The sequence below is a fragment of the Arachis ipaensis genome, chromosome B01 (genome assembly GCF_000816755.2).
Source record: "Arachis ipaensis cultivar K30076 chromosome B01, Araip1.1, whole genome shotgun sequence".
NCBI lineage: Eukaryota > Viridiplantae > Streptophyta > Magnoliopsida > Fabales > Fabaceae > Arachis > Arachis ipaensis.
This window is the reverse complement of record NC_029785.2, coordinates 93,978,440-93,984,387: the sequence shown is the minus strand read 5'-3', so window position 1 is coordinate 93,984,387 and position 5,948 is coordinate 93,978,440.

Below are 5,948 nucleotides of genomic sequence, written 5' to 3'. Positions count from 1 at the left end.
CCCTTTCCTTACCTGGTTACACGGCTAGGCCGTCAGGCTGATGTGCCTTGGGAGGATGCCGATGAGAGACCACCCGCAGCGAACTGCAGGAAGATCATCCTGCACAGCAGGAGCTTCCTTACTTTGGGCTACACACCACCACCTGTCACTGCTACTGATGAGACAGCCCCTCCGTCTGCTGGACCCTCTTCATCCACAGCTGCCCCAGCTGCTCCTGCTGCCACCACTGTACCTCCACCCACCTCTGAGCCAGTCTATCGCCTCGTGCACCGTCTATTCCGCCAGCTTGATCAGATGGAGCGCCGTAACAGGCGCCGGTATGAGAGATTAGAGCGCCAAGGAGGAACTTTAAAACTTTAAAAGCTACCCTAAATAATTTTTTTCAAGAGAATAATGGGAATTTTTAACTAAACCTGCATACAATATATGAATGATATATGATGCTTGAGTTAGAGAACACATAGCCTGTGAGTCTTGAGCTTAAATTATATGGTTGCATTCAAACCATAATTTCATTTCTGTGTGTCACATTTCTTTTTATTCTGATGTTCTTTACTTTGCTTTAATCTATATGTCCAATTATAGAATATAGAATAAGATACATACCAAGAGAATGATTGAGGCCATCATTTGATTTTAGCTCACTTACCCCAAATTAGCCTACTTTTTACATCACCCTTGTTAGCCCCCTTGAGCCTTTTAAAACCCCTTTATTCTATTTAGCCAAATTACTAGCCTTAAGCAGAAAAACAAAATAAAATCCCAAATGAATCCTTGGTTAGCTTAAGATAGACAAATTATGAATAGAGTAAAATGTGGGAAACCTTTTGGGAACATGGGTAATAGAAATAAAAAGGTAGAAAAGCAAAAGGGAATAAAATAAAATTTGGGAAGCATGCTCATGAGAAAATCTAAATGATTCAATTATCATGTGCATTAAAAAAAAAAGAAGAAGAAATTCCCCAATGAAAACAATGCACATGGAATAAAAATAAAAAGTAAAGCATGAGCATGTAACAATAAGTGGGAAATTATGGGAAATTAGGTAAAGAAATTTTATTTTGCTAGATATGTATGTTAGGTGAGATCTTAGTCTAATTAAGGATTCACTTATTAGCTCACTTAACCCTATACATAAATCCTTACCCTTACCTTGGCCCTATTATAACCTTAATTAAGACCTCATGACTTTTTGGTATGACTATGTTCTATAATTGTTGATTGGTGGGATGAGAAACAAAGCTGTAGAAACTAAGAATAAAAAGAAACATAGAGTGAATAAACCCAATAAACACTGAGTGACTAGAGAGTAAACACAAAATCCAGTGAGGGTTCAATAAATCATCAACATATATCTGTGCTTAAAATTTACCAATTGTTTTGCAAGTTTGTACAATGCTTTCTTTCCCATCTCAATTGCTAAAGTACTTTATTATTTAAGGGTTGGCTATATATATACACAACTCCTTGAGAATGTGAATTAACTTAGCTACATGTAAGCTTTATATATGAGTGGATGAATTAGAATTGCATGACTCATTAGGTAGATGCAATTAGCATAGGTTGCATTTCATAACATTCCATCACTTTAACCTTAATTATTTACCTTGGATTTAGAATGAGGACATGCTAGTGTTTAAGTGTGGGAAGGCTGATAAACCCATATTTCATCAGTTCTTTTGTGCTTAATTAGAGTGATTTATTCAACTCTTCACCTACTTATTCACATTAATTGCATAGTTTTACTTTCCCTTCCTTATTATGTCATATAATGAAAAACATGTTTCCTAAGCTTTAAAAAATAATTATTTTAATTACCTTTATTTCCATTCGATGCCGTGATTAGTGTGTTGAGTAGTTTCAGATTTTCTAAGGCTGAACGACTTAAAGGATGAAAAAGGAAACATGCTAGAATGGAAGGAGGAAGCAAAACGGAGCTTTAAAGAAACTGGTGTTCACGCGATCGCATGGATGACGCGATCGCGTGCCAAGCACGAATCAGCAGCGACGCGGCCGCATGACTGACGCGACCGCGCGCCTTGAGTAGAGCGCACATGACGCGGTCGCATGACTGACGCGACCGCGTGGAAAGGAAAAGCTCCAAATGACGTGACCGCGTGACCCACGCGGACGCGTGACAGAGGCCACACATCAGAAATTACAGAATACGCCCCCAACGAATTTTGAAGCCCTTTTTGGCCCAGATCCAAGTACAGACAGCATAGACCAGAGGTTATAAAGTGTGGGAATGCTTCCATTCAAAGGGAGCTCGCATATTTTCACCTTTCAATGATTTAGATTTAGTTGAGAGGGAGATCTTTTCTCTCTATTTTAGGATTTAGGATTTCTTCTTGTTTTAAGAGTAACTCTGTTTCTAGGTTTAATGTTCTTTTAGTTTTTACTTCTATTTATTTATTCCAACATTTGAATTGATTATTATAATTTGATCTAAGAATTCTTCCGTGTTACAGACAGTTATTTGAATTAATGATATTTGAGGTATTTTCAGTTCATGATTGTTCTCTTTGACTAATTACAATCCTTATAACCAATAATAAGAACATAATTCCTCGCAGTTCCTTGAGAAGACGACCCGAGGTTCGAATACTCGGTTAACAATTTTTAAAGGGGTTTGTTACTTGTGACACCCAACACATTTGTACGAAGGGATTTTTGCCGGTTTAGAAACTATATCTACAACGCAACCATTTCTATGAATTTCTTTACTGGTAGAAAACCCGACGTCAGAGCGCCCACGCACAAGCTGTGCTGGCACTGTGAATGGAGGGCAATACTATGAGTGTGCGTGTGCAAAAGTCGGTGTGCACACGCAGGTCGCTAAAAATTAATGTTTTGTATCTACGCATAAGTATGTGCGTATGCACAGATGCCCTAATTTTCAAAAAATTTTTCTTTCAAAATCTAAGGTACCAAGCCTTAGCTCAATCAAAACTCAATCCCAAAACATTCAAAACTTTACCAAATCATAATCCATACACAAATCAACCTAGCAAATCTCAAAATTAAACTAATTCTAAGCTAACTAAAATAAGCAAAAATGCAATTAAGCCAAAATATAAACAAAAAGAAGGGTTGGAACAATGTTACCATGGTGGGGTGTCTCCCACCTAGCACTTCTATTTAGAGTCCTTAACTTGGACTTTATATAGAAGCTCTCACCCAAGCTTGTATTCTCCAAGGCAATTGAGATTCCCAAGCTTGTGCACCCAATCTTGTTGTGAATCCCTTTCATTCCATCTAGGTAACAAGCATTTGAAATTCTAAATTCCTAAAATATTATAGCAAAAAAACTCGCAATGGGTGAGAATTCATAGGTTAAAAAGAAAAAGTAAATCAAAAGTAATAAGAACAAATAAAATGAACTCCTAAAACTAGCAAAAATAAGCAATTAATCAAAAATAAACTATTCACATATTCACATATCAACATATACACAATAGCAAAAAATAAGCAAGTAACATATGCACAATCAACCAAAAATAAGCTATTCACAATATTCACAATATGCACAATAGCCAACAACAAGCACATATTGCAACTTCCCCGGCAACGGCGCCAAAAATTTGATGATGGCCTAAAGCGGGTTAGGAATTTTTTTCAAAATAGGATTGGCGTTGCAAGTATAGTTCCCAACCCAACAATTGGCCAGCAATTAAATTTAAATCAAAGGATTATCACAATTAAAACACAATTATAAACAGAGCGTATTTAGACTCCCGGGTCGTCTTCCCTAGGAGTTGGAATTAGGTGCTCAAATCGTTAGCTTTGGGGGATTTTGGGGTTTTGATTATGAGGGGCAAGAAATGTAAATAGCAAGAAATTAAATGGAAAGCAAGTAAAAGAAATGAATTAATGGAAAGCAATTAAAGTATCAAAAATGGGAATTAAATGGTAAAAAGAGGACTCTTGGCAAGAATTGGGGAATTAAGATTCCTATCCTAGTTATGGACTACAAACATGGTAATTGTGTAGAATTAATCTCAATTAGTCAATTATAACATCGAGAATTAGTCAAAAGGGCATAATTGATCTCAATCCACAAGTCCTTACCAACTCTATTAATGGAAGGCTTAGTGTTAGTAGAAACCAAATCAATTAACAATCTTTACATAATGTGGAATGGACATCCACCACCCAAGTTCACCCAATTAACAAATTTCCCAACCAACAGTGTGAAAAACTAGGCAAAAATCTAACCAAGCATTTTATCAAACACTTGGAGGGCATAAAAAAAGCATGATAAAATAACAAGAAATAATAAATTCTACAACTACTAAGTAAGGAAAGTAAGAATAACAACTCAATTAACAATAAAAGAGCATGAAACATAAATTGCATTAAATGTAAATCAAAATTACAAGGGTGCTCATAAACATAAAAAGCAACAAAAAATGAGAAATTAACAAGATAACATAAGAAAATTAAGGCAATAGAACAAAGAAAGGTAGAATAAATTAGATGAAAACAAGAATTAAAAAGAGAAATTACAAAGAAATTAAACTAACAAATCCTAATTCTAGAGAGAATGGGGAGCTTCTTTCTCTAGAAAATAGGAATCTCGTACACAGGATTTAGGTTAAAGTGCGCATACGAAGGGGTGCAGACGTTGGCTGGTCTCACAGTATTTACATATAATCAGAGAACGATATTCACCCTAGACTCAGAAGACTATTTAGAGCAGAATCCTCTTCTTGCGAATGGTCATCAGCGAACTATGGTAAGGTACTCTTACTTCCATCTGAAGGGGGAAGGGAGAGAGAAGGGGTAAGAACTGGGGAGTTCTTAGTAGGGTCGGGGTTATTAGTTACGTTCATTAATTCTATGTTGTTTAGCAGACTATTAGCAGAATACAAGGAAGTAGTAATTAGAAAACACAGATAAGTAGAGAAGATAGAGAAAACAGATAGCAGAACACAAATAGAAGAATACAAGAAAATATCACAAGCGCAGAGAATGGAATACAAACAACGAAAGCATACATTCATACCACAAACATAATAAAGGAAATGCGCAACCAAGTATGATGCATGTCTAGCCCTAGTGCAGGTAATGAGCTCATCTGTCGGTTACTAACCCGCTCCCAACGTTATCCAGCAACCTCTGTCTGGATAAGGCTTTCCTATTGGCTATACCCCTGTGTATAGGAAATAACCCCTCTGCCACCACAGGGTCCACTGCACGCAGGAAATAACACATCTGCCACTGCAGGGATGTACGCTGACACAGCTTCTGTATACAGGAAATAACCCCTCTGCCACTACAGAAATGGAACAGGTGGTCACGGTACTTCTGTAGCAGGAAATAACCCCTCTACCTTACAGAAATAAAATATGGATCTGTACCGTAGGAAAGCGTTCTAAGTGATCACACCATTATCTATCTGACTGCCTCACTACAGCAGATGATCATACAAATATATCTGGAGTTGCCTTAACGCAACAAATGAATAAACACATCTCTTGGGTTGCCTCAAGCAACAAATAAATATCTCTTGGGTTGCCTCAAGCAACAAATCATCACATAATCATTCTCATTATCATCATTCATCATCATTCTCATTATTCATCATCATTTTCACATTCTTATGCAGTACCTCTCTCTTTTTCTGTTCAATCATACTGTACAAACTTTATATCTTTCACTTTTACAACATCTTAATTCAAACCATTTCTCTTTATCACATTACTCTTTTCTCTTTGTCTTTTTACTTTGCTCTGATTACTCTTTTCTCTGTATCCCTTATTTCTGCTCTGGTTACTCTGTTCTCTGTGTTTCTTTACTCTGCTCTGATTTCTTTGTTTAACGTATGTATTTAAAGCTTATGTAAATTTCGGTATGAATAGTTTGTCTGTCCCAAGTATAGGTTCATTAAGTCTATACTGAAACAGTTTAACTTTTCATATAATACCTAACCCTATTCGCAATTC